The 27,697-nt window shown below is 37.8% G+C and overlaps 1 protein-coding gene across 3 annotated transcripts in view; it reads right to left on the bottom strand.

The window, feature by feature from the left end:
* The window catches only part of LOC111575749 (bromodomain adjacent to zinc finger domain protein 2B), a 50,426-nt gene extending 23,547 nt beyond the window's left edge, over positions 1-26,879 (bottom strand). For 2 of the 3 annotated variants that reach the window (XM_023281061.3, XM_023281063.3), the window contains exons 1-2: positions 26,616-26,878; positions 20,446-20,488 (exon numbers count right to left, since the gene is read on the bottom strand). The gene's annotated coding sequence lies outside the window, so the exon portion shown is untranslated. Of the gene's footprint in view, positions 1-20,445; positions 20,489-26,615 lie in introns of all 3 variants that reach the window. The other variant, XM_023281062.3, reaches the window with a different exon arrangement.
* Between the last annotated feature and the right edge of the window lie 818 nt (positions 26,880-27,697).

The raw sequence follows: 27,697 nt of genomic DNA, 5'->3' as shown, positions 1-27,697 counted from the left end.
ACAAATAACACTGCCTGATAGTTCATTCATTGAATGAATTGATTTTTTTAGAGCTTCTATGAAGGTATATTTAGTGATATTATTTTCTTACAAGTCTAATAAATAATGAAATTGCTGTTGAAGTCATTTATCATAAAAAAAGTAAATATTTGGTAGTTTTAGTTTTTTAATTGTCCAGATGTGCTGCTTTTTTACGTTTTACATTAATGTAAATGGGAAAATGAGATGGTATTTTCAAGTATTTTATAGCAGCAAATGGTGAACTGCTCCATCATTGATTGTCCAAATGAATGATTTAGAGTACACTGGCACAATGTTATTAAACCCTCAGAAAATGCTCCCTATTATGCACTTTCAAGGTTACGTTAGACATGTTTGAGGACTGTCTGATGAAACACATCAAAATGCATCATATTTTATTACAACTACAGGATTTAATGTATTCATGATTTTGCATTCAGTTGAATCATTATTCAGAAATATACAGAACATTACAGTAGAGAGATACAGAGTGACATATGCACACTATAAAACAAAGCTGAAACAACATGCACACATCAGACACCCGCTCAGAGACGTAAAACATGGTGCTGGTGGCAACTCATTCATATCAAAAGGTCTTCACAGCTCTTTAATGTGAAGCTGCTGCCATATAAGCTGTGATCACTTAACGAGGAAGCAAGCCTAAACAGAAAATGGTATCTTCATCCTCTTAGGAATGCATTCTCATTCCTCCCTCCACAACCTTTACATTGAGTCCATACAGATGAATAAATGGGAGGTTTAATACTCTCCACCATTTCCTCTGATGACTCTCAGGCCACTGTTATTCTGCCCATCATCCAAATCGCTTCACAGGGATTCCAGTACTACTGTTCTCCTTCATCAGCGCCTCGTTTTGTGGATTCTTCTAAAAAACCTCTTAAATGCATGCTTCCAGATTGTGTTTTACCCCCAGCCTTTGTTGTGTTTTTTTACATTACACCAACAATTTCCCAATCTCCCCGGTGATTCTCTTCTGCACAAGAAAACAGGCACATCTGATTAATTTGAGGAGACAAAGCTACCCTCTGAATATCAAGTATCATCCCTCATCAGGAACAGCACTGATGAGACACAAATGACAAAAGAGCTGCAGCCATGCTTCATTGCAAAGGACCCTGCTCCCTGCAGTAGTGTGAGTGGGAGTTTATGCAGAAGAACAAGGATGCTTTTATATTCACACTGTAAAGCATCATTGAATAAAAAAGAGCATCATTTTGGCCTTGCTTCATCACACTTTCCCTTTCATTTGGAGATGTCCAGTATGGTAATGAAAAATTATGTGTGCATCCATTATAAATCCCTGGCACAAATAAAAATAAATATTCAATTATATTGTAAAGATTGACAGGAATATGAATTGTACACACATTTTAGAGTTAATATACAATTTTATTTGCTGTAAACATGATATTTATTGGGGAATATTTTTCAGGTACATAATGAAACTGACATTTGAGTCAATGTCATGGCGATAAATTGATTTGTTTGGTTGCCTCAAATCTAGTATTGTAAACAACATAAGCCAAACTGCTTGAGAAATAAAGACCGTATCAGAGTATTTACAAAAGCCATCCTGACTTTATTACTAGAAATGAAAATGTGTTTAACAAGCAAATAAGCTTGAATTCATAGGTCATAAACAATAAAAAGAAATAGATTATATATTATCATAGGTTTATAACTGACAAACCTTTAAAATTCATTTTGATGAATTTACGCACACAATCTTGATCTAAACAGCAGGATATCAGTCGTATGGAAGCACATACAGCACAAATGCTTCAGACTGTTATCGCCATGTTCACACTCGACTCCACAAACAACGCAGCATGTCGTCTCTGAGTAAAAATATCTGTTAACAGGAAAATGGGCTTATCAAGAGAATGAGAATCTAATGAGACAAAGAATAAAACTCTATGAATCATTTCAATGTACACTACCACAAATACACAAACAATCTAACCACTCCACAAGTTATCATGATGTATTATTTTAAATTTTTTGCATTAAACAACATTTCTCATAATAACAGCTTGTCTCTCAAGCTTTAAACATTACAGAGTGAAAGTATTTTCACATTTCTGTCACTGCAAGAATTGTTTGTGCACACGAATATAAAAGTTCTTTCAACACATTGGCTATGCAAACTGGATGGTCAATAAAACAAAAAGAATCAAACAGTTTCTAGTGAGGGAATGGGAAAATGCGCTTACTATTGCCTATCCCAGCATGCACTGGTGCACTGGACAGATGGTAGGGAAATCCTGCTACATTACTGCCAGTCCATCACAGGGCACGCTCACACCAACAGACTAACTTAGAGTCTCCAACTACAGCGAGGCCAATCTAACTCCAAACAGAATAAGCCCCAGGAACAAACACAACTACTCCCTGCTGCGAAGAGGCAAATCTAACCAACTAAGCTGACATGTTGCCATGGATACAAAAACATTTACACAAAAAACATACAGTTGGCTTCAAAGCTACAGTAAGCTTATCAAATGTCTGAATTTAAATTAAGTGTGCACTTAGTTTTCTTAGTGCATTTATATTTTCTACTTCTGCTGTTATCTGCTATTTATTTGGCTCTAAAAAAAGAACACAGCTCTTTTTTTTGTGGTGTTTCGTTGCTGTTAATGTCAACAACAATCTGCAGATTTTCTGTTTTCCATTGCCTGTGTGAGTGACTACATCTAAAATAAAGCCAATTCTTTTCTGTGAATTGTTCGGTTGACTAACTGCTTAATCAATTAATTGCTTGTCTTCATAGTACATGCACTGTGGTGAGCCAAATAAACAGTCTGCCACGTAAACCTACACTCACATGCAAGTGTAATGTATCATTTTACTTTTAAACAAATTACATATAGCACACATACATATGGTCAGTGGATTTTGTGATATTTGAGCTAAAGTAGTTGACCCACTAGCAGCTGACATGTTATTCATCAAACAGACATGAGTGGCATAACTGTCACCTCAGTCTTGACAAGAAGTCAGCCCATTTCTAAAAACATGAAATAAATTTAAATTCAAAGCTTGAACAAATGACAGAAAAGAGCAAAAACAATGCACAGACCTATTTAGTATATTTAATCTTTTCCAAAGTGTTTTTCTGTGCGATGAAATGTGCATATTTCATTTTGTGTTGTTTTGGGTACGTAAGAGCTGAAGAAGACATAAAATTTGTGCATTCCTCCTTGTTCACGTTATCGTTCAGCACAATAATAGATTGCTGATGCTAACAACGATAATCCAGAAGCAGAGTCATCAACATGGATCTGCAGTATTCTTACTGCAAACACAGTCTCTTAAACTAATGGAAGGTACGCGCAAGATAAAGGAAGAGGCAGTACATGTAAGTATCTTCACACTGTTTACTCATAGATAAAGAGCCGAATTACTCAAGGTCTCTCTGTTTGCACCACTAATATGCGATGAAAGTAAAGTGATAAAAATATAGAGTATGTGAATAATTACATATTTTAAAAAACGTGTCAAGTTCTGACTATAATTGCCATGCATTGCTGGTGCCCTGCTAATTAGCATTACATCACAATGTTAAAGCCACCTCCTCAGACATTAACAGCTTCTTGATTGATTCTATACATGGTTGCTTGACTGTCTGACAGTGTTGACAGTCTGCTGGATCCAAAAGCTCACAGAGCCCCACTGGTGCTCATCATCCCACTTAACACAATTAATTCCCTCTGCTACCACAGAGAAATACCAACACGATTCATTTTTGACCTCAGTGATATTCTGGATGGGAGGATATGGGGATGTAAAAAGCAGAGAGACTTCCCAGCAGTTGATTGCAGTAAAGGAAATTTTAAAAAGCCCTTCACTCCCCCACTTGTCACTCTGTTTGAGGTTACCCGACAGCCCAGCTGAGATGAAGTCAATTATATGTGGAGCTTTTCTTTTCCCCCACTTCTGTCTACACACAAGATGCGCAGAATGAGGGCTCAACGCGGGGCAGGCTTTTATGGTCAAAGGATGACAGAAAATGGAGTGTGTGGGGTGGCAGTAGCTTGGTACATAACAAGTTCAGTGGTACACCCACAGTTCAGATGAAATTCATTGCTTCTAATAGTTTCAATCAGTTCTTCATTCTGCCAGTGTCCTCTGAAGATAAGTTACGGTTCCTGGCCTTGACTCCCACTCTACCTGGAAAGTGATGAAGTGTTGTGTCTGACTGATGTGACCAGTCACAGAAGGAAACTTTAGACTGACCTGCGTTGGGGAAAAACTACAGCATCACATAACATTACTCATACAGTCAGGCAGAGGGATATTTTCAAGGCCAGCTATTGCCTACTAGGTCTGATGATGATACAGTGGAGGGAATTTATGTCCTGTCTGACAACATTTCTGGTCCTCCGTGGAAGCATTCAAAATAGAAACTAACACACTTACACAATTAGATCAGTACTGATTACTTAATAAGGTGAGACTAGTTTGGTTTTGCATACAAGACAGCACCTGCATACCTCTGTATAATTTTAGGAGTCTGTATGTACAAAATGGTGCTCAAAAATGAGTGAAAAGCAACAATAATAGATCATCTTGTGGGATTTCTTTGATACTTGAGGTCTTTCATTGGACATACAGCAACACAACATGAAAATTAGGTGATGATTTTGACAAACTCAGGTAAGTGTGATGCTGTTCTCCTCAACAGCTGCACAACCTAAACAAAGTAATTCATCCTTTTCTGGAATCTCTACACTTGGGAAAACGCCGTCCTTTCAGTTGATGGTGCTAAAGTACATTAAGTATGCTGTCATGAGAGAAGTGGTGCAGAGTGATTAAAACAAAAAACACTGCATTGCTTCACAATCAATACTCTGCATTAAGAGCTGGTTTATCATTCATCTCAGGTTTGTTCTTTTCAGCAGGGCCTCTTTTTTATGACCACGCTCAAAGAAACCATGTGCTCTCCAGACTTTGTGGAAGCACATGGTTGTAAATAAAGAGCCTATGGAGCAACTGATCGACAACCCTGACTGGGTGACTTGGGTAGCAGATGGCTGAACAGTGTTGGTTACATTGGACAGACTCTGGGATGCTCTGTGACACTACAGCAGTTGTACTACTGTCTCAGTAAATGTGATCCATAGCTGCCCTAGTGTTACTAAACACCTTCAACCACCATGTAATCCCTAATTTTCCTGTCTCAGCCATACAGTTTTAGGCATCAGTGTAATCATATCTTTGACCTGCTATGCAAGAGCATATGCATGCTGTGTGCAAAGCAAAGAGATCCACCTGTGCTGATACAGCCAGGATAATAAACCACTTCTACTCTTGAGAAATACCTGCAAAATACAAAGCGTAGGCATTCTGCTATCATCATTTTTCAGGGTACTGCTTAGATCGACAGCTTTAAATAAGTATAGAATGCTACCGTGAATACATTGGAAACATTAAGGTGGCAAATTAACTCTGATGAATGATGTGAGGCCTCAGTATGACAAATGTTTCAAGAAGTGCATTTGTCCTTCACAGCAGCGCACAGTCTGCATGGAGATCATTTTCATGAGGAGTGATCTGGGGGTGGGACGTGGAGCCTGGAAACAGGAGCCCCACATGTTCTACACAGTCTGACATCCATCATGAACACATTCCCCCAGTTCCTGCCTACAGCTGCCCCATCAACAGCAAGCACTGGCAATAAACTGTATAGCTGTGCCTGCAGTTTTTAATTAGACACATACAGAGAAGAAGGAAGAGAGGGGGTCGAGAGCGAGAAAAGGACAAGTAATTTCATGCATCCCCCAATCAGATGCTATTAATCTGTTGTTGTTGGCTTAGAAAATGCAGCTGGTACAGGGAAGATGGCATCCCCAGGAAAACAGCATATATTTTTTTTAAAACTGTAAGCTACACTTAACGTGAAGAAACACAACTGTAAATATGAGAGTCACAGTTTACCTGTTCCTGGCCTAATTATGTTGGTACTTCAAAGTATTTGCAGTGTTTGTTTGAAAGGGAGTAGCAGGAAAAGCAAGCCGACACCTAAAGATTACAAATAATCACATACACTGTGATTTTACCATTAAAAAAATCCCACTACATCCTCCTCGTTTACACAATCAATTTTCACCATGATTTAACAGCATAATTATAATGGGTATTTGTTAATGATAAATTAAAGAAATGAATTTGCTCACTGAGAGCAATGTTAAAATTGTAAGATTTTTGTGGCCCAAAAGGCAGATGTCCATATGCTTTCTATTGTTTAAAGGGATATGTGGCAATGATTTATTTATTTTTGCACACTTCAGAAAACAGATTAGATATAAAGCAATGAAAGCTCAAAAGAAAAATATATCCTCAACATCAGTTTGCTTTGGCATTCATTCTTGTACTTGATCACTGTTAATGGGAGATAGTTTTACTAGTTTATAAGTTAAAGCACTTTCTCCTAGCTCACATGCAGTGAAAAATGCAACTGGACTGACAAAAAATTTTCGAGTAATTCAACAGACAAATACCTCAGTTTATTAGTACAGGATTGGGAAATGTATGCATCTGCATGCAACACGGAAAAACGCCTTGAATATAAATCAGGTGCAATCACAGGAAACAAAACTATAATTTAAACATGAGAGTACAATGCTGGTGCAAAGGTTATTTATCATTCTACATTTCTAGATAAAGCATAGCAGAGCAAAGGACACCAATTAGTTTAGATTTTACTGTAACAGAAGACACCCCCATGACATTAAGATTACTGCTTATTTGCTTATTAGACAGACAACCGTGAGGAATACATTTAGTGGATTATATGGAAAAATCTGTTTGTAGTATGTTAGGAGACATAATCAATCAAGTTCTATAGGGGGTTGTATGGCGCAGTGTCATAATGTGATTCTAGCTATAATGCTGAAGACAGTGAGCATAAAAAGTCCAAGGTTTTGTCAGTCTTCAAGGCTCAACACTACGGTATCCTCATTTTTTTCATGGCCAAACAAACAGCATTTTTGTATGGGAAAACATGAGTCTCAACAGTGCTTTTAACCCATCACTCCCTACTGTCAATGTCCAAGATCAAATAAAAGGCAGCCAGGATCAAGGTGAGCATCGCTATCATAGCATCTTCATTCCCAGCTCCCCTCCCTCTCCTTCTCTCTCTCTCACTCACTCACTCCCCAAAGAGCACAACATAAATCACATGGCAACCGTAATGGGAAGTAGGACAGCAGTGCGCCAAATGAAGCAATAAAACAGATCCGGAGTGTCCCTTTCAAGGCATTAGTGACACTGTGTCCATATGTCCGCTGCTTTATTGAAGCAGATGATGCCGGTTACATTCAAACAAACATCTGTGCACAGAGCACGCACTGAATATCCTAAATGAAGGTCACACAAATATAGAAAAAGTGAGATGATGAGGAATTTTAACCCAGGAATATGGCTCTGTACTCTTGCAACTGTACAATGTCAGACTGATAAAATGGATGCATAACTTTCAATAGCAAAACATGTGCATCAGAATAATGCATACTGCAGACGCATGAGGACGTCTCTGCACCAGTCACTTTAATTACACTCCCATAACCATTTCTTGAAATACAAAGAAACAAGAAGGGCCCTCAAAACTAGCAGATCACGAATGGAGGGATTAGGTCTTTCAGCTTTCACACATTCTTCACTCTGCAGTGGGGTCAGAAACTCAAGATACAAGATAGAAGAGCATAAAAGTATTCAGCATCTACTCCTGTCAATGGAGTGTTCCATTTGCTTAACAGTCAGCTGCCTGGCTTCACCTACTAGGATGATCAACACATTTATGCTATATAATAAGCAAGTCAAACATCATTAACAGTGTATATGGCCTTGAAAATATGTGCAAAAAACACAGCTTACAGAAAAAAAGGGGAAGTTAAAATGATGTACTTTATAAATTATATGCTGATAGAATTTCCAGGTAGCGCTTTTGGAAGGCATTCGCTGTGAAAAAGATTAACTCCTCAAGGTGCACAATTCACCAAAGTTGTCAACACCACAGATGCTCTGCCTGTTCAACTCTTCATTTGTTTGGAAAGCAAATTAAGCACAGTCAAAAACATAAGTATTACAAAAAGAAACCACTCTGTAGGCCATGCTGGCCAAATGAGACATCACTATGTAGATTATGATTTGATGTTTGTTTTTTGTGCGTGTGATTTTAGTTTTTTTTTTTTTTTGTTCACTTCCCTGTTCAAAAACCGGTTTCTGAACATAATATACAAGCAGGGACATAGTTTTAGGATTGTGGGCACTGTTTGGTATGCTAACACAACACAGTAAATAAGAAAGCGAAACATTAAATCTTGAAAATCTCCCAAATGTGAAAAAAGAGCATTTACAATCAAGGGAACGAAAAAAGACAACATTTCCTTCACCAGCACTAACTGCAAAGCAACATACAGAGGTTCAGGATTAATCATTTCCGCATGGGTAAAGTTCCCATAAATAACACAGGACTGTGTGGAACAACCTGATTAAAAATGCTATCTAGTGCAAAACTACTGAATGATGAGGCCACTTCCATCTTTTCTAATATAATATTTTGAAAAATACATTCATTTCATTTGGTACTCCAAAATTCAAATCTGTGTCCATACTAACCACACTACAGTACACTATTATACAAACCAAACTTTTTCTATAAAGTATTTTTCTTCATTATAGGAGCTGCATGAAAGCAAACATAAAACCACTCAAGACTATTTTATTAAGATTGAGTGCAGTTGCAAAATTTGCAAAAAATTTAATGAAAACCTTTTGTGTCCATGACCTACCACTCTAGCAAGTTTCATGAAATGCAGCTTTGTAGTTTTTTTGTGCAATCATGCTGACAAACAAATAAAAGACACTGCTCACTTATCTCCACCTTGACTCTCAATTTAGCAGTGAACAAACAACAACAAAAAATGTGCTTTTTAATGACAGCATTTCAAGACTGCCCTCAATTGGTCCTTGTGTCATTTCTGACCTTCCCTGAAAATTTCATTGAAATCCGTTAGTCCGGTTTTGAGTAATGTTGCTAACAGATGAACAGACAAACCAACGTAATCGTCATAACCCTGTCGCGTTCCTTAGCTGAGTAATAGGATATTTTAGGAACATTCTTTAAAAAAAAAAAACTATTAAAAAAATAAAATACAGAAATAGAAACTAGTGATAGTGGTTTGGACCATGCTAAATGAAGAAATGCTAAAAAATGTGATTGCTAATTTTGTTTACCCCAAATGTAAAGTTAAACAAGTCACTAAGATACTGCAGTTTTAAAAAAAAACTACTTCTTTGTGAAGAAGCCAAGTTTTACATTTCTTGTTTAGTCTTGCACATGACAGATTACAAACAGACGAGGAGAACAAAACACATATTATGTACTCTAGTTTACAATAGAAATTGTTTACTTAATGACATGAATCTGAGTTGTTCCCACTGATGGATTTGATTGATTGATTGAATAATATTTTTTCATTGCTGCGTATTTTAGGACAAATATGACAGATTGAAATTCAGAGATAAACACAGATGCACTTTATTCTATAATGCTCTGAAAATTCTTTATGTGGCTGTCAAAATGAAACACTGTTATCTGTGCAGGGGCTGCACTAGAACCCCAGACTGAGCACTTTGGAATACAGACAGTCCCTGTTGACATTCTGCTCCTGTTAGCCATTAAATCAAAGGTTATCAGAGACTGAAGTGTGTTGAAGGAAAATACCTTTCCTTCAACAAAGTAACTGCTTTGCTACCCAGAGTTCTTTATTCTTGGGACCAGGATGTGACTGAGTATCACATAATTTCAGAAAAGTAACAGGGAGAGGTTTTCAAATTAAATAGGACATTTCATTATTTTAAATATGCTAATTCTTGAGGGATGAAACAGGACAATGGCTCCGAGATGAGGGGGAAAAAAAAGAAGGGCTTATTTTAATAGTGCTCAAAAACACCTGAAATTCATTGGAGAGTTAATACTAAGCGCACAGTACATGCAGCTGTGGCTTCAATAGATGTGGGAGAGTCACTTGGGATACTCAGACTATTTTTATTTTGATGAATGTGCAGGGAAAATAATTTCCTGTCTGCCATCTCCACAAAAAGAGCTTCTGCTCTGCTGCTAAATGAATATTTCCATCACCTGCTTGCACTACTTTACCCTGTACGTTTATCATATAAAACTAACAGTGACTATGATGCTGAACACTAGTGTCCATAGGTGAACATTTCATAGCTGTAAAACATTATCATATCTAAGGTCACTGTGACAGTAGTCTGTCTATTTGGCATACAACTAGAAATATAACCGGGGCGTGTACTGATCGTGGTTTGGTGTACTGTTGCTTTCGCTTTATAACAATCATATTTAGAACAGCCACATGTGTCATACAGTGCGCATGCAGTAGATATACTCATGCAAGCGGTCAAGAGACTTGGCTTTGAGTCAGTAGTGATAACGTGCAAATGTTAAGTGCAAAAGCACTTCACCCAAAACAGAACTCCAACAGTGCTGTGAGAAAGAGGAGGAAATAGCGCACACATATACCAAACATTTTGACACACAAAAGGTAGATGCAGGGAGCAGCGTCTTTTCCAAATGTAATGACTAATGCCTACAGAGACAGACCAGTACTTTACTAGATCTTTGGCTTTTTCTTGGGCATCCATCATTTTCAGAATTCTTGCCATACAGACTAGACATACACCCACACACCTGACTGACATTAGATTTTTACAAATCTGATACAGTATTTAAAGTCTTTTAAAAAATAAAAAGATATGTCACTCTTTCTTTCTTGAAATTTTCTTGAAAAGAACTGGTCAAACAAAACAAGTTAAGTTTTTTACAATACAGCAGCATGATTTTGCTCAACTCTGGACAAGCAAATAAGAAACAGGCACAAGAGAGTACATAACATCAATGTGGATTTGTACTAAAGCAGAAAAACACCGCTCATATTACAGCTAATTTGAGATAGACATCAAGCCTTTCTGTTTTAAAATAACACATTACACCTCTTCCCAAAATATACAATCAGTGTTACATAACAACACATTTTGTTGCATACAAAAAAATTATGTGACTTAAATGAAGCCCTTTGTTTTTTGTCTTTACAATTTTCAACATTTTCAAAGAAGCAAACATGAGAAGGAGAAAAAGTTCCTGAGGCTGTTTGGTCAATGAAACCTAACATGAGTCATTGAGACTGAGGAAAATGAATGTTGATAGTCTATCAATTTGTCAAACGTGCCACTCTGATGCACGTTTGGCTACATTTCTGATGCAAAAGTTATAATTAAAGTGAAAAGAAGTAAATAAAAAAAAAAAAAACAATAGATTAAAATAATGTACTATTACTCTTTACCAAAACATAAACAACAACTAAGAACTTCATTTAATTATTAGACCTGAATTGGCTCCTTAAGATTTGTCAGGTGAGGTAACGAATTGTTAGTAAGAATTTTCAGCCGGTGACAATATTAAAGAAGACAACAAACATGGGGTTCTCTAAGTAAATGATGAAAGATCTAAACTGAAGCTAATTGACATGTAGCAGGGCTAGGATATAAAAAGATACCAAAGTGCTTTCAGTGTGCAATTTGCAAGTCAGTTTAGAGGAACTGCAGGAGTCAAGACAAGATCTAGGAGACCAAAAAAATGTTCAGATAAAAGGGCACATCCATTTGCACAAAGCAAAACCCCCATATGATTGCAAAGAAGCTGCCTGAAGGTTTAGCTGGCAGGAGTTGTGGTACACCCTGTTACTGTGCACAAACTGGGTCTACATTGTAATTATCATCAAAAAGAAACTTTAATTGTGACCTAATCACAAAATATAACATCTCAAGTATGCTAGGTGATATCTGCTGAAGTCAGACTAGTTTTGAAATAAAGCCATATGGACAGATGAAGTTTAAAGTGTGACAAGAGACACCGCACAGATTGAGGGAAAAACAGATTCCACTAAATATCACTAAATTCTGGATGAAAATGTGATGCAGTCAGTCATGAAAGTGATACTGAGTACAGGCTAGTTTATACAACAGGAAAACGATCAAAATAATCCATAGCGCGTGAAAAAAGATACTGTGTCTTCTCTGCAGTTGTTGCAATTACTTCTTTTTACTACAAAAATCAACAAAATGTGCAATTTGCCCATTGCTGAATGCAAACATTTAGGTTGTCAAACATGCAGTTTAACTCTTTGAGTCTTGGACTATTTTTTCTACTTAACCTAACAGTCCCAAATCCAGTCAGTAACAGCTTCACAACCGTGAGGTCAAAATGAACAACTTGGGATCTACAGAAGGAGAAATTTGAAATACATGAAGTCTCTTTATCTTCCACATCAGGCCAGCGTCAGATTTGAAACTGACATTTTTACTAAGCTGTAAACTAGCGAGTGTAAAACACCCTTCTAACATTAAGTCTGTGACACTGAAACGGTTTCAAATTCACAACTGCCACTCTACCAAATTGGAAGCAACAGAAGTGAAGCGCAACAATGCTACATCCCTTTAAATCACTGCAGTACCAGGCAGCCTCTTCACTGAATGAGCTGCATCCGGCAACCTTTGAAAAATGGTGGTAGGTTGTGTTTTAATGACAGATATAGCCCGATTCTGGTACAGGGACCTTATAATGAAATGCTGGCAAAGTCAGACTTGACAGCTGAAGACAGAGACAACTACTCAGCATTTTAAATGTTAAAAAATAAATTAAAAAAATATATATATTTGGAATGATGGAAGATCAATGTGGTGTATAAATGATGTTTTAGTAAATAACCCGAATCTCCAGTAGGGAGACAATGCTTTTTCCTCAAGTATGCCACTCAAATTTAAATATTTCCTCCTGAATATTCAGGCTATACAATATTCATTTTACTGCAGGAGGACACTCAATGCATAACAATGAGATCTGCTAATGAAATCAACCATCAAGCTGAAATACATACATATTAAACTGGTGTCTCAATGTCATTTGCTTTTTGCATCGTTTGTTCATTTTCCTCAACTCTCCCCAGGTTCATCCAATATTTTATTCTGATTTGTTTACAGTCAAGAACAATGAGCGCATATCACAGTGTTACTCTGTGCTGCTGTGTAATGAGAAGGGCCATTAACAAATTAATATCATTTGCATAAACATTATAATCATTATAAACATTTCCATCTTAGCAAATTATTTATTTTGAGTCAAACAATGTTAATGAAAACCGCTTGCCAAATTGATGCCATGCAATCTAACCATACTCCTGAGGAATCACTTCCATTAACAATGTTGTCTAACCCTCCAGGGTCCTAATTGATATGTTTGTTTGTTTACTGAGGTCTTAGGTTAAGAGTTTGAAGAGATCCAACATACCTACATTTTTAAATGCCTCAAGCTATACTAAATATATTATATATATATATTAGTTATTTGATTCCATCTCAGATTCTGAATATATAAATGTGTTTATAGTAAGCCAACAGTAAATAAAAACGGTGGCCAAGATCCCAGAGGATTAAGAAATTGATGGAGATCAGTCAAATCAATTGCAGTAATTCTTTACCAACAGTCAAACCTATTCTGGTTTATTTTTCCTTCAAGGGTGCAAATGCTTGTTCCCTACCTAATTTGCTTCCTCATTATACACAAACAACAAACCTTGTTTATGATTACGCATGCAATTTCTCTCTAAAAAACTGACATTTAAATTCTTTTCCACTAGCTTAGTAAACAATGGAAGTGAGATAACTGATCATGTGCTCGGGGATCTTTGTGAGCGGCAGAAGGTCACCGCCCGCCAGCAGAGCTGATAGAGGAAAATGGCGTTGATGCTCCCTAGCTGCCATTTTTCTTTCCTGACAAAGACTCCATCTGCCACCAAGCCATTTGCAGCCTCGGAGTTAGAATATCAATGATTTCCTACCATTCTACAACTCAGCATTCACCTTGATGTCACCTCTAAACCTGTCTGAGCGCTGACACCACAGATCCTGCCTGTGCAGGCCCCAGAGGGTGCCAACAAAACTCTCATCCAGCTAAGTGGCATTTATGCTGCTCAAAAGCGGTGAGCATTTTATTATCGCTGATAACATTTGAGGGTTTTGTGATCTGTCTCTGCAGGGTTTCAGAATTTCACTCCAAACATAGTTGATGTATAAAGTCAGTGGCCAAATTGAGCATATCAAAAAATAGTGTCTTTCTTATTGTGCATTACTAAAGATTGGAAATCCCTGTGCTCTAATGAAGCCCTAATATCAACAATGAAGAAACAGCAGGACACTAAAAAATTCTAATTTTGCCTCAGGCCAGCTGCACACCTCAGAGATGGTCCGATAGTCCCAAAGCCTTCCTGCAGGCTCCTTATTAGACTATTTCAGTGCTGCCCCAAAAACCAGGCCAAAAACGTTTTAAACTATCAGCGAACTTGCATGAGGTTCAGCAGGTTATTTCAGAAAAAACAACTTCAACACATTTAACACAAACAAATAATTCCTGCTACAAACAAATAATCTGGCTGTCACTTGAAAAAAGGATACCACTCTAAATAGCAACAAACTAAATTATATAACTTCTCACTGTCAAACTTTGTGGAACATGCCCATTATTACTGTGTTACTGTGGTTACTCTGCTAGAGGCAACTGCATGAATGACTTGGTAGCTGACTTCATACATCAACTATAAATGACCTTGGAACTGGTTAGCTAAAAGCAATTGCAAATATGGCGAAGACAAATGAAAAGAGGTCAGGGGCAAGGTCAAGCATAGCTTGTTTGCACAAAGATCACTCGCTGGTGAGCCCTGAAACTTAATCTTCCTGTCTCAAAAGCTGTTGTGTCAAAAAACATGGATCACTTTAGAAATCAATGGCAATTGCAAGATATAATTCACTTCAAAAGCCTTTCAAAAGGCTGGACAAACTAACACCTAGCTAGCAAACTGTGGGTGAAAGTAGGTGTGGTAACTAGCGACTGAGTTGGAGAACCATAGATGCTTATGTGCTTTAGTTTTTATGAAGTTATAATGTTCTGAAGACGGGTCATGCAAAGTGTGGCTCCAGGGTGTCATCCTTTGCCCAAAAAATCCTGAGCAGAAAAATAATAGAAAATAGTTTGCAAATTGCTACTTCACATGTTCTCATTTTCTGACATTATAATGCGTTTAGAAACAAATCTCACAGGTTCCTGTACATCAATGTTTCTCAAAATGTGGGGAATGTCCTCCTGGTGGGGCGCAGAGGCATGACGGGGGAGCGTGACCAACTGGGAGAAAAAGGTCCTACTATGCAGAACTAATTAGCTGAACTATTGTCTTAACATCAGCCTGTTTTTTGTGGCGCACAACAATACTCAAACTGCGCTAGCCGTTTCTCAATAACAAGTACGCAAGTCCATACTTGCGTGCGAGTCCACACTTGCGTCCGTATTTGCGTATTTGGCAAATAAGTACACAAGTATGGACTTGGAAGTGCTCCTGAGAATGCAAGAACGCATCGTTAATGTGCAATTGAATTACTTGATGATGTCACCACCTCGGCTCATCTACTCCGATTATTTTTAACAGGGAAGTCACACATACGGCCCGCGGACCAAAACCGACCCACCAGATGGTCCATTTCGGCCCGTGGGATGATTTTACAAAGTGTAAAAATTACAGAGAAGACCTTAACTGTAAATTGTAAATTTGTAAAACTGTACATTTTAAATAATTTCTAGAGCTTGACATGTTGTTTTGATCATAAAGTTAAATCCTACATTGTTCAGTTCCAGATAGCTGGGACTAAATGTTTTGTGCCTTTGTAGATAAACTGTGATCTGTAAATTGCAATGCACATGTGTAAATGATCAACTGAGGCATAATATTGTTGAAATTGAACTTATTTTTCTTAAGACATTTCAGGATGATCATAATGTTTTGTAAAAAGATAGTTCATTAAATGTGATCATTTTCAGAACGTACTTTTTGATCTAAAAAAAAAAGGAAAAAGTTGGAGTTGTGGTTATTTATAGGTTACTAGCTCTGATTTTACTGGTGTGGAAGTTTTTTGTACTCCGCAGGGGGGGCTGACAGAAAAAGTTTGAGAACCACCGCTTTACATGGATTTTCACCACAATTATTACAGAAACTATTGGATGAACGGTAGGATTAAGGAGATGGCAAACTAAATACTAAAATATTGTAACTGTGATCTTTAGTGAAGCGACCACTGAGTGTCCAGATATTTTTGTCTGTCTTTCTGTTTTATCATTTGAAATCCGATAAATATCTAAAGCAATAATGGTAAAATATTTTCAAGTGTTGCTTAGCTGTCCAAGTATTTTGGGAGGTCACTGGACAGTTGATAATTCTGTCAAAATAACACCCTAATTCATTGATTATTTTTGTAATGGCTTCAGGGGCATGCCAGCACTTGTGCTGACAGCAGTGATTGACAGCAGCTGGTAGACTGAGCCCCAGCAGGACAGCATGAAAAAGTTAATAAACTTCTGTTGTAGCTTACAACTATGAGCAGACATAGTGTGATTGACCGTGGAAATAAAGAGTGAGAACCACAACAATATATAAACGCAATGATGCAGAACTTACTGAAAGAAACTGTTCTGAAATAGCAAAAGTTTTAAGTCGTCATAGTATCTTTGTGTTATCATTTTATAGGTGCAGAATGAAGAACTATGGAACAACAACTTCAGTCATAAACTGAAGACTGAGATGGGGAGGATTAGCATTGTCAAAGGATGTAGTATCTTTATTAGCCATATAAGACAGCATGATGTGGTTCTGGATTGGTACCACAAAGAAACACAATATGCACCTTGCTGCTGTATTTAGATGCTAATTTCTGAGAACAGTCAGTGTCATCGCAGTATCCATAAAACTCATAATTGCATCATTCATATGAGTCTTTGGTTTACCATTGAGTTCTTTTCATCGCTTTACTTTGTTTTTCCTGCATATATTTTAGTCTCCCTCTGGGCAGAAAAAAGTGCAGAAAAAAATCCGATTTTTACTACCACTTCACATAACACAGTCACAACAATTTCCTGCTCACTCTTCTGGTAAAGTCACAAAATACAGCCTTCTTTATGAAGTTAAACTGAAGAACATAAATATTCGAAAAAGTGAAGAAAAACTGTAATTTTCATGGTTCCACCTCTCTTTTACACACATATTACCGACAGACGAAATAGGTAATCCATATAAATCATACAGATCCTCTCTCTTTCATTAAGACTGGACAACGTTTGGAAAATTAGACCACTATACATAGTACCACTTCTGAAGTAATACCAAACCAATCTACTGAAATGGAAAACACACTTGAATACAGAACATTACATACTTGATACTGACCGAACACTACACCTAATAAAAATCAAATAAAAAGCACTCCACACGACTGACAAATAAATCAGACTGATCACACCTGATCTGCCGAAAATGACATGAAAGAAGGAATAAATTATGTAGCAAGTAAAATATATTCACCATTTTTTTCAAAGTACTAATTCCTTCTCCATCATCCTAATGCACAGCAACCATTGCATCAATTTCTGGCAATAACTTATCAGCCTGGCAACTATTTATGAAACTTACTGTTGAGCCCTGAAGGCAAACGGAGGGTTATTGATAACTGCTATAATAAATCCTCGAGGGCTTGTATTACATACACAGATGAAAGGGAGAGTGCTCAGCTTTAAATGATGATGGGATTCCTGTGGTGAGGCTCATTTTGCCATTGCCATTTCAACTCAGCTCGTCTGGAGAGCTGCAGATGACCCGTGTCTTTCCAGGGTCAGTCGCATAAAGAGTCGGAGTCGTTTCCTCCAGATCAGGGGGTGGCTGTGTACATGTCTTGAATTTCATTACACAAATTCATCAGTCTTTGCTTAAAAGGTAAGCGAGCAGTTCCATTCGGTTTTATAGGAAATGTTCAAAGACTTGGGAAATGAATCAGACGATGAAAGACAAAGGAGAGAATAGACTTCATACAGCCTTGAGTAAATGTGAATTTCAGAAAACTGATCATTGAAATAGAGTTGGATGACATAATTTATTCAGATTTATGGGTTCTTTAACACATCAAGCTTTTTTATGAATGCATTTACAAGACATGCCATTTGGTTTTTCCATTGTGCCTGACGACCGGGTATAACATGCACACTCTGCACTTGCACAACAAAGCGACGGAGGAGCATTCAGGAAACACTAAAAAGGCAGATTTGGTTGTAAAAAGAAATTCAACATCAGTTCTATGGAAAGATTTTATCTACAGATTGGATTAAGTTGACCAAAAACAGACACTTTAGTTGGCAGGATCTTCTGTTACCACTATGAGGCAGCACAATTAATTTGTCTGATCATTTTAAACCATCCTCAGTTTGCCAGTTTTACACCAAGCCTCCAAATGCCAGAGAAAACCATTAATACAATAACTTTTCACCTCGCAAGAGACATGACACCAATTAACACCGTTTCGAAACATGATGCAGTAGCATGTAATGCCATCAAACACCTGTTTTCAAACAAGTTGCCATCTCAAAGATGTTTGAGAAAAGCATGGCAGAAGTTGAAACAGTGCTGTCATACGTGGAATATCATGCAGCAGTTCCAAGTAGACTTCACGTCCAGCTGCCCAGTCTTACATGAATCTTACCCTTAAAGTCTTCCAGGTTATTAATAAGCATTTCCGACTGAAAAGTCTCTTTTCTGTGTGATAATACAGATGAGAACATCACAACACGAAAGGAGATTAAGGGTGTGGCCTGTTTGCTCATTATTTCATGTGTCTACAATCAAGAGGTACCTTCATGAATGTATATACAGTGGATTTACGACAAAAATGCAAACCAGTGGTTAGACTTAAGGGCAGAAAGTCTAGAGAAAATCTTTTTAAAAAAAAAAAAAAAAACAACAGAAAAAACCCTACCCAGTTCTGGAACAAATTTCTCTGAACAGATGAAACGAAAAAGAATTTGTACTAGAATGAAGGGAAGTGAAGAATATAAAGAAGGAAATGTGTTGAACACAGTCGACGCAATGCTACAGTAATGTATGACTGCCAATGAAACTGGGTCACGAGTGCTTATTGATGATGTGACTACTGATAAAGTAGCTGCTTGTTTCTGAAAGGTATAGATCCATATGTTGTGCTCAGATTCAGACAAATGCTGGAAAAAAAAATAGGACAACACTTCAACGTAAACATGGATTATGACCCAAAACGTAGCATGAAAGAAACTAAAGGTAGAGAATGTTCTTAAACGGTCCAGTCAGTAATCTGACCTCAGCCCAGTCAAGCATCAGCTTTGGACTTAGGGAAGACAAAACTAAAAGCAGAAAGATTCACAAACAAACAGCAACTGACCAAGCTGCAGTAAACCCAGGCAAAGCATACCAAGGGAGGATACCTAGAATTTAGTTATGCCCATGGATATAATTCCTTCCTGTTGTACAGAGGCAAAATATGTACGAAAGCTGTGTCACTGGCCTGATATTTATATGTATCTGATTAGTCAAAACTCACCATTACACTGAAATGAACAAAGAAGTTTCTTGCATGCATACAATACATGCAAAACATTAATTTCAAGTTTGCCTGTTTCAAGTGTCAAGCATTCAAACTGTTGATTTAGTATGAGAGCCAAGTGCATTTGTCCTCATATATTCACTGATATGAAACATGGTTTCATAGTACTTCATCAATTCACGCTTACTCCACAATGTACAACAGAGAAAAATTAACTGCACATGCAAGACTGCAAAATTAACTCTCTCATAATTTTCCACTACACACTGCAGTCAAAGAAAAAAAACACACAACCCACTTTCTGATGGAGTAGTTCAGTCTGGTGGGAAGCGAACATGATATGCCCACCGCCTATCTCGAGGCAACAGTTCAGTTTTTAATAGCCGCTAAGAAACATCTGTATAAAGCCACTGTGTGTGAAGTAGCCCAAATTACATTTTAAAACAAAGCCAAACAATAGCTCCAACCCCACCAATTACCCCTCTTTGCTTCACAGTAATTTATCTTAAAATACCCCATAGCCAAAAAAGTTTTCTTTTCTTTCCCAAGAGATTTAAATATGCTCTGAAGCCTTAACACTCTAATTCTAAGAAAGATGGGAATTAATTAGATACACACAAAATGAGAGCAAAGCATAATGCAGCACAAACTAATTTCGTAAAGGAGGACTTTGTTAAATCTCAACCTAATTGGAAAATTCTAATCCTATACCTAAATAGTTCTTTAAAATGAGGTGTTGCACGTAGTGCTGCTGCTGCTGCTGCTTTCCAGTTTAACAAAGCAAACTGGTTTTTCCAACATAAAATCAAAAGAAACACTTCAAAGAGCATGAAAGCAGACATGGACAATGAAGAGCTGATGTAACCGCTCACTTACTGTATGAGATGAAGCTCAGTTCTGTGACATCACCGCTCTCCACCTGAAACATGAGACAACAGCAGTCATTTATTGCTTGATTTTATCGATTTACGCATTCAGCATTGTTGCTATCTGACAGCTCGGAGAAAATGAAATAAAAATGGTAATATGGACCCCGGGGGAAATGAGTTTTTATTTTAATTTAATTTTTAACATCAGTAAAAGATCAAACTTCATCTCCAAGACACGAAACGCGGCACTGGGAACTGAATTAAAAAATTTTAGATTTTGGATTATAGTCTACTGAATAACACTAACAGATTTGCACGTATATGTCAACATTTGGATTATACAGTAATTAGTATTAGAAAGGAAAGTAAACTACCAAATCTTGCCTTAAATTCTAGCATTTGAAATTCTTTCTGGAAAAAACACAATGCCAAGCTTTAAAGTATACCTCTTCAACTGATCAGATACCATTCATTCACTGACAAAGCTGCTCTCGTGTACAAAAGATGTTATGACACACGTTACAAACATTTCTGACTAGCCACCACATGTATACTATTTATGCATCACCATCTGGGTTCATTTTGTCGGGAATGTAAGGGAAATGAAGCCTAGACCCGCTTCAGTCCTTAAATCAATTCAAATCCTTTCAAGTCTTCATGCATCACTCAAAATCAGTGCGTCTAAGATGTCTCTACAACCATATGAGTAGCATATAGTAACTCTGAACTAAACTGAACCTGCACCATCGAACACCAGAACATTTTAAGGTCACGAAACAAAGACAAAGGGGTCTGGAATTTCTATGTTATAATCTATTTGGAGTATGATAGAGTGGTCTTCATTTATAATTTATTGTATTGTATTTTGCTACAAAATAGTCCAGTTTGACCTTGTATACTTCTCTGCCACAACCCACTTTAAAACTGTTTGGGACTTTCACAACTGGACAAGCACAAAGGATACCTGTGTGTCAGGTTAGACCACTAATACTTTGTGCATCCTTGGGAACAAATCTGCTCTTACCTACATTTAGTTTCTGCTTTTCGGTGTTGGTTGGTTCGTCTTGACTGAAAAGACAGCTTATTCTTTTCTTAAAGCTGCATTTTCAATAATATTTACTGCTCCATTTATGTTAAATAGAAATGTACCTCTACTTAAGACAATAATTCTGTCATATATGAGTGGGGGCTGTTGTTTAGGCACTCAGTAGGTCCTATGTGATGTTTTTGAAGTGACTTAAAGCCACACATTCCTTAAGCTTGCATTTTTAGAGCTTAAACTGAGTAAGCCAGGAATCAAAATGACATGTACAATGGGTCTCACATCAAGCCCCATTCATGTCACATGACACCCCCCCCCCCCAAAAAAAAAAAACTTTAAAATTGTCTAGATAAAGCAGGGGAAATGTTCAAAAGTATAAAGGTTGTGGCGCAAATGAATAGATACTCCACTTTGATTTGCCACATTTTCTGACATTTTGTAACCCTCTCCCTCTATACTTTCAAAGTGAGGTATGCATATGAAGCGTAAACACCGGATCTCTCTTTACAAAAACAAATTCTGCCTCCATGTTCTCATAGCAGTGCAATCAACACTTGACTGTACGTCACGCACAAGTGATTCACCTTACCATCATGTCATTGTGTAGTGTGAATAGCAGTGCAAAAGAGACTACGGTCTTCTACACATGAAGGAAACATTCAATATGAAGAATAAAAAGGTCAGTCTCTCGTTTCAAATAAAGAGCTGTTGCAGCAACTCTTTGAACTGTTATAAGACTGAGACTCCTCGGGTTACTCAGCTGTCTATCTGGCTCCATGTCATTTAAAGAACACATAATGACACTGGTTTCCCTATACAAAAGCTGCTTACTAAGTCATGGAAATAACTAACAGATAAGGTAACCTCTGTACCAGCAGGCAGGTTCTTTCTCCACCATTTCCTTGGCCATCCTTGTGTTACATGATTTGGGAATTTTAGTTTGTTGGTGAGGTCAGGGTGAACATTTTGTTTGCTACAAGTGGGCCTGCAACATTTAAAGAGCTTCATTTGTTAACCTCATCTTCTCAGCTCAAACAAACCAACATCTCCTTGTCACCAGCATCACCTGTAAATTCATACATTATCAAGCCATTAGTACAGGATTAACTAAAGTGGAAAATTTTTCTTTTTAAAGACGCGTTAAATAATATTGTGATAATAGGCCTATGAATTAAAAATTCCCCTTGTAAAATCTAGATCATTGCAGGGCCTGAAAAATTGTTTAGCAGAGGTAATAAGCCATTCAGATGCCCTTGATGCATGTGGTCTAATGATCAATTTATGACAGCCTAAGCAAAAAGCATGCTCATTAAATATGTGGAAGTAGCTGGGTAAAACGACATCTACTGTAGTGTTCCATTTTTCATTTTTTCCATAAAAGTGCATTAATTTTCCTGATGTTAGGGGTGACCTGATAGCTGAGTGGTTAGGGCACATACCACATGGGTGCTAATGCCCTGAGCTGCAAGTCCCCGGTTTGAATCCCGGCTGGCTGGACCATCTGCTGCATGTCCGTCCCCTCTTCCCCACGCCCCCCTATTTTCAATCTCTCTCCATTAGCTGTCAATGAGGGCACAAAAATGCCCAAAAAAAACACATATTTGAAAAAGAGATTTTGATATAAGTGAATATAGTCTTTGTTTTCATGCAACATGGCCCACACCTGTTAACAGCAAGAAACTTTGCAAGTGTGCAGGTCGAGTGAATAACTCAGATGTTATTTCTAGATTATCCTCTCTACCTAAACTATAGATCATTGCAAACCCCACAGCTAAGACACTTTGGAGCATAACAACTTTGTTTACAGCTGTATGTCAAGTGGTTAGGCATGTACCTTAATGTTGCTTCTTATTGCAATATAAAGTTTACTGCACAATGTCTTTTAGTGGACACATAATCTAGTCAGTTAGTTCTACCAAACTTTATATTTTAGCTTTTGCTGATCCAAACATTTTCAGGGATGCACTTCTCTCCTCTGGTCTCTTATCAGGACAGACAACAAGAATTCAAAATTTAATATTTAAAAATATGGCTGCTGCAGCATGCTTAGCGCAGCTAAAGTGGGAAGTGTTTGTGGCAGCAGTGACCAGATTTTAAATGCATGTGGATCAATAAAAAGGGGGCCGCTGAGGCACAGTCTTTGTGCGAGAGTGGAATGGTTTATACCAGCAACCTGACTAAAGGTCTGTAGGTATTAATCTGTATTATGGCTCCTATCTGACTAAGAATTATGAATATAGGTTGAATTCATTCATTCTCAGTTGGCTTAAATTTTCTGCAGCAGAGCACGCAAATAAATACTAAACAGCTATACAGACAGAGCAGGCCACTAGCATTTTAAAAATCAGCTGCATTAACACAGCAGGCAGACTTCAATCTCAGAGGCATCAGTGGTTCAAATAAAGCACAGCGACAAGCATCTCCAGGCAGAGAGAAAATAGACCAGGAAGATGAGTGAAAAAGAGTAATCTCCCTGACATATTCCTAATAATCCACCTCCCTCGTGCCGCTCCCCCCAAGCTCACCCAATCATAAAGTGTCAACACTGACCTACAAAAAGGGACTCCCGTCAAGCCTTACATGTTTAAAAACATCAATCACGGCAGACAAAGAGGGTACATTGAATTATACAGCATTAACCTTCAGGGCTTGCATATAAAGACCATAGATTTATTTATGCTTGTGTGTTAAGAGCCTCTGCACTGTTCCTTACAGAAAGCCGGCTGCCAAATTGATGAACCTGCAGCTCAGCCCTCAGCAGGAGTCCAGCATCTTTGATTAATGAGTGCAAACTTGTGGAAAGGGTAAGAATAGGAGAGACAGGGTGAAAATGGGTGAAACAATTATTAGCAGACCCATTTTTTTTCTTTGGTCCTTTCATACGGCCATAATAAGAGCCAAAGGAACATAAAAATGGGGTCGTCTCATATTGTGTAACATCATACTGAGAGGGGCTACAAAAACTGTGATGCCCACTTGAAATAGTGAGCAGTGTGACCAATTTTGCAAAGAAAAACACATTTTAAAAATCTAACATAATAATATACCTTGACACAAATCTTACAAAGCCAATATACTATGAGGTATAGGTCAAATGGCTTTTAATGTCTATATGTATAAAGTAGTATTGTATGGAATCAAATGACTGATTGAGCTGAAAATATTTTTAAATTCTACACCTAGTGCCGCTAAAATTAAAAGTGCTGTTTGAATTATCAAATAGCATTTCCCTTCGGACCCTGAAAGAACAAAACCTTGCAACATTTTTAACATTAAAATGCCAAGTTAGTGACTCCATTGTTTTTTTTTAGTGTTAAAGACTCATATTAGGAGTTTACACCACTGTTCTGTCTGCAGAGCTTTTCAAGGACGTGTGCACTGAATAAATATGAGGCAAATTTAGTGACCTTCTACCTGTGTTTTGATTCATTGGCAGTTACTGGATGCATGCATAACACATCAAGGCTGTGATCTGATTTATCTCGCTGCCTTGGCTACTGAAGCCATTTAAATGATGAACTTTAGCAGAACTAATGTTTGCTGCCATTTCACTGAGACGGCGTGCACTGAGGTCACAAGCTAGTTCATTACTATCAATTGCATCTGTAAAGACAAATCAGCTCCAGTGTGCAACAAACAAAAGATGCCTGCCAGAAGGAGACAAAATGATGCACGATATATTTACACCACCAAAACAAGCCCTATAGATTGCATGAGTCATATGTTTCACACATTAGAGTAAGCGATGCTGTCATGGCAAAGTTTCATAGGGGCATACTAAATGTGCATTTCAAGAAAAAAGATCAGTAATGGTAATTTGACATGTGACAGTCAGAAAACTTCTTAAAAAATTATTGAAATCAAGCCTGAATCCCTGCAGTTGCTTCAGTTTTACGGTCCTCGCGTTGTGCTTGCTGGCTCACTGTTACACTATCATGACTTATGGGTCAGGTAAACATGACAAATTCATTTTTAATGCTATTAGTAGTAGCAATTGTGATTTTCCTGCAGTGACAAGTCGAAAAGGGGCCACCGATGATTAGGTTTTCCCAAGTTTGTGCTTATGTGTGCCAGTCTGTGTGGGGAATTGACACACAGAAAGGTTTCTTTAAATTTAAAGTAAGACAAGTAGGCCCAGCTTAAAAAAATACACAGCACAGGGGATAAATCAGGACAGTGTTAAAATCCCCTGATTTCTGTTTGGAATTAGGCCTAGTTTGTGCTTGTGGCTCTCAGAATATATAAGTCAATATAAGGTTAAAAGACTAAATTTGTGACACAGTTTTACATCTCAATCTAATCAGTTTGAAAATCTCACCAGCAAAAACTCAACAACTCCAGAACACATTCAGTTTGAGTGAAAAAAATTTGCTTTTAAATTTACCTCGACAGAAATTAATGGCTGAATCTTTCATGTCTTTTCTCCTCCAAAGTTTCATTACTACATCAGGTAAACACCCATTTAAATAGACAGTGCAATATTAAGTAGCCCAAGATGGCGAATGCCTTGTTGTTAATATGAAAGCACAAAAAAATGGAGGGTATTGTCATAATCTCAAAGGGTAAATTTCAGTCCAGACCGCAGCTGCAGCTTTTCTTTGAGGAGGAAGCAGCGAAAAGAGGATCCAAAGGGGGAGAAGAAAGCAGCGGACAGCCCAGCTTTTAACACTGATAACAAATCATTCGTTGTAGGGAAACATGAAGAAGCTCTAACATTAATAAAAACCCACCTGTACTACTAATTTCATGACATATTGTGACAGGAAACTAGCATTAAACGGGCAGTACTTTTTACCTAACAAGAAGCTGCCAAGCTGCCAAGCTAACTTATCATTTACGGTGAATCCGCTACGAAGACAAAAACAACGTTAACTAGTTGCTAAAGTCCGTTAAAGAGCACTGCTTTAAAAGTTGAATGACAACTGGGGGAAGTTTAAAGCGGCATAAATACACAGAAAACACTAGAAATACTTTCGGACAACAACTTTCTTCTTTTTTCTATCGACTCACGGAGCGGTTGAGTGTGGCAAGTGTCGCCGAGGATGCTGCCGGTTTCGGTAGCCAAACAGCGTTAGCTTAGCCGTTAGCCGCACAAATGTGAGAGAAACAACAACGAGCCAAGGTTGTGAACTCACCTTATCGCCGAAAAACCTCCTCGTATTCCTTCACTAGACAGACAAACAGAGAGAGAGAGAGAGAAACGGAAGAAGTGTCGGTTTAACTTCCCAGTTTGGCGCTGTTGGAGGGAGGTTGGAGGAGATGAATGGAAGAGCCCCGGTCAGTAATTGAGTCTGGCTGGGAGTGTGACTGAACGTGTCGGTGTCTAATCGCAGATTGAGGAGACGCTGCTCAGACTCTCTGCCAGCAACTCAGAGAAGTGACGTCAGCTCGGCTTCTTCGCCGCAAACTTTTAGTCCTGCAGCCTGCAAGTGCACAGACTGACCCACGACACCGGCGATTTTATCCGTGATCTGAGGGGGTCTTTATAGTGGCTAAACGCTGCTCTCACTGACAGGTGCATGTTGCTTTTATTTCCCACTCCATCCCTATTGTGGACAGTGAAAGCACAACCCTGCATCCAGCTGTGTATAGTCTGGAATCAAGCCTATATAATGGCCTGGGGTAAATATGAATTATTTAATTAAAAATGTGAGAAAAATAAAGTTAAAATGCATGCACACTTATAGCTTGTTTTGTGATTCATAACCAAAAAGAAGGGAAAAGAAGGGGGGGGGGTTGTTTTTTTTTTTTTGTATGTGAAGATTTGATGGTACAATGTAACAGTTTTGTAGTGCAAGCAAAGTTTGAGACATTAAAGCATCATCCAACAACAGCAAGCACATTAAAAGATCAGAGATGAGGTGGGGAAAAAGTAATATGCAATAACAGTTTAAAAAAGGATATAGTAATAGGTTAAAAAAAATCTAAAAGATATAAATAATTGCAGCATCTAATATTTTATTAAATTCTGTCAATAGCATAGGGGAATCAGTATTTGTTGTTAAGATATATGGCATATCTAAAACAGAATGATTGTCATGAGAAAGCCAAGTATTGGAAAAGATTATAGGTAGATCAAGAGTGAAGTCAGTAACAAGTCACACATCTGCATAGAATTACTGAGATCGCCGATGTTACTTGTGGACTGATCATTTGTCTTCTTGCATGCCATTTGTTGAGTACTGTGTGTCAGTCTGAAGCACCACTCCTACTAAAA

The sequence above is a fragment of the Amphiprion ocellaris genome, chromosome 11 (assembly GCF_022539595.1).
Source record: "Amphiprion ocellaris isolate individual 3 ecotype Okinawa chromosome 11, ASM2253959v1, whole genome shotgun sequence".
NCBI classification, from domain to species: domain Eukaryota; kingdom Metazoa; phylum Chordata; class Actinopteri; family Pomacentridae; genus Amphiprion; species Amphiprion ocellaris.
Note: the sequence above shows the minus strand (reverse complement) of the source record. Positions and strands in the feature narration are given on the sequence as shown.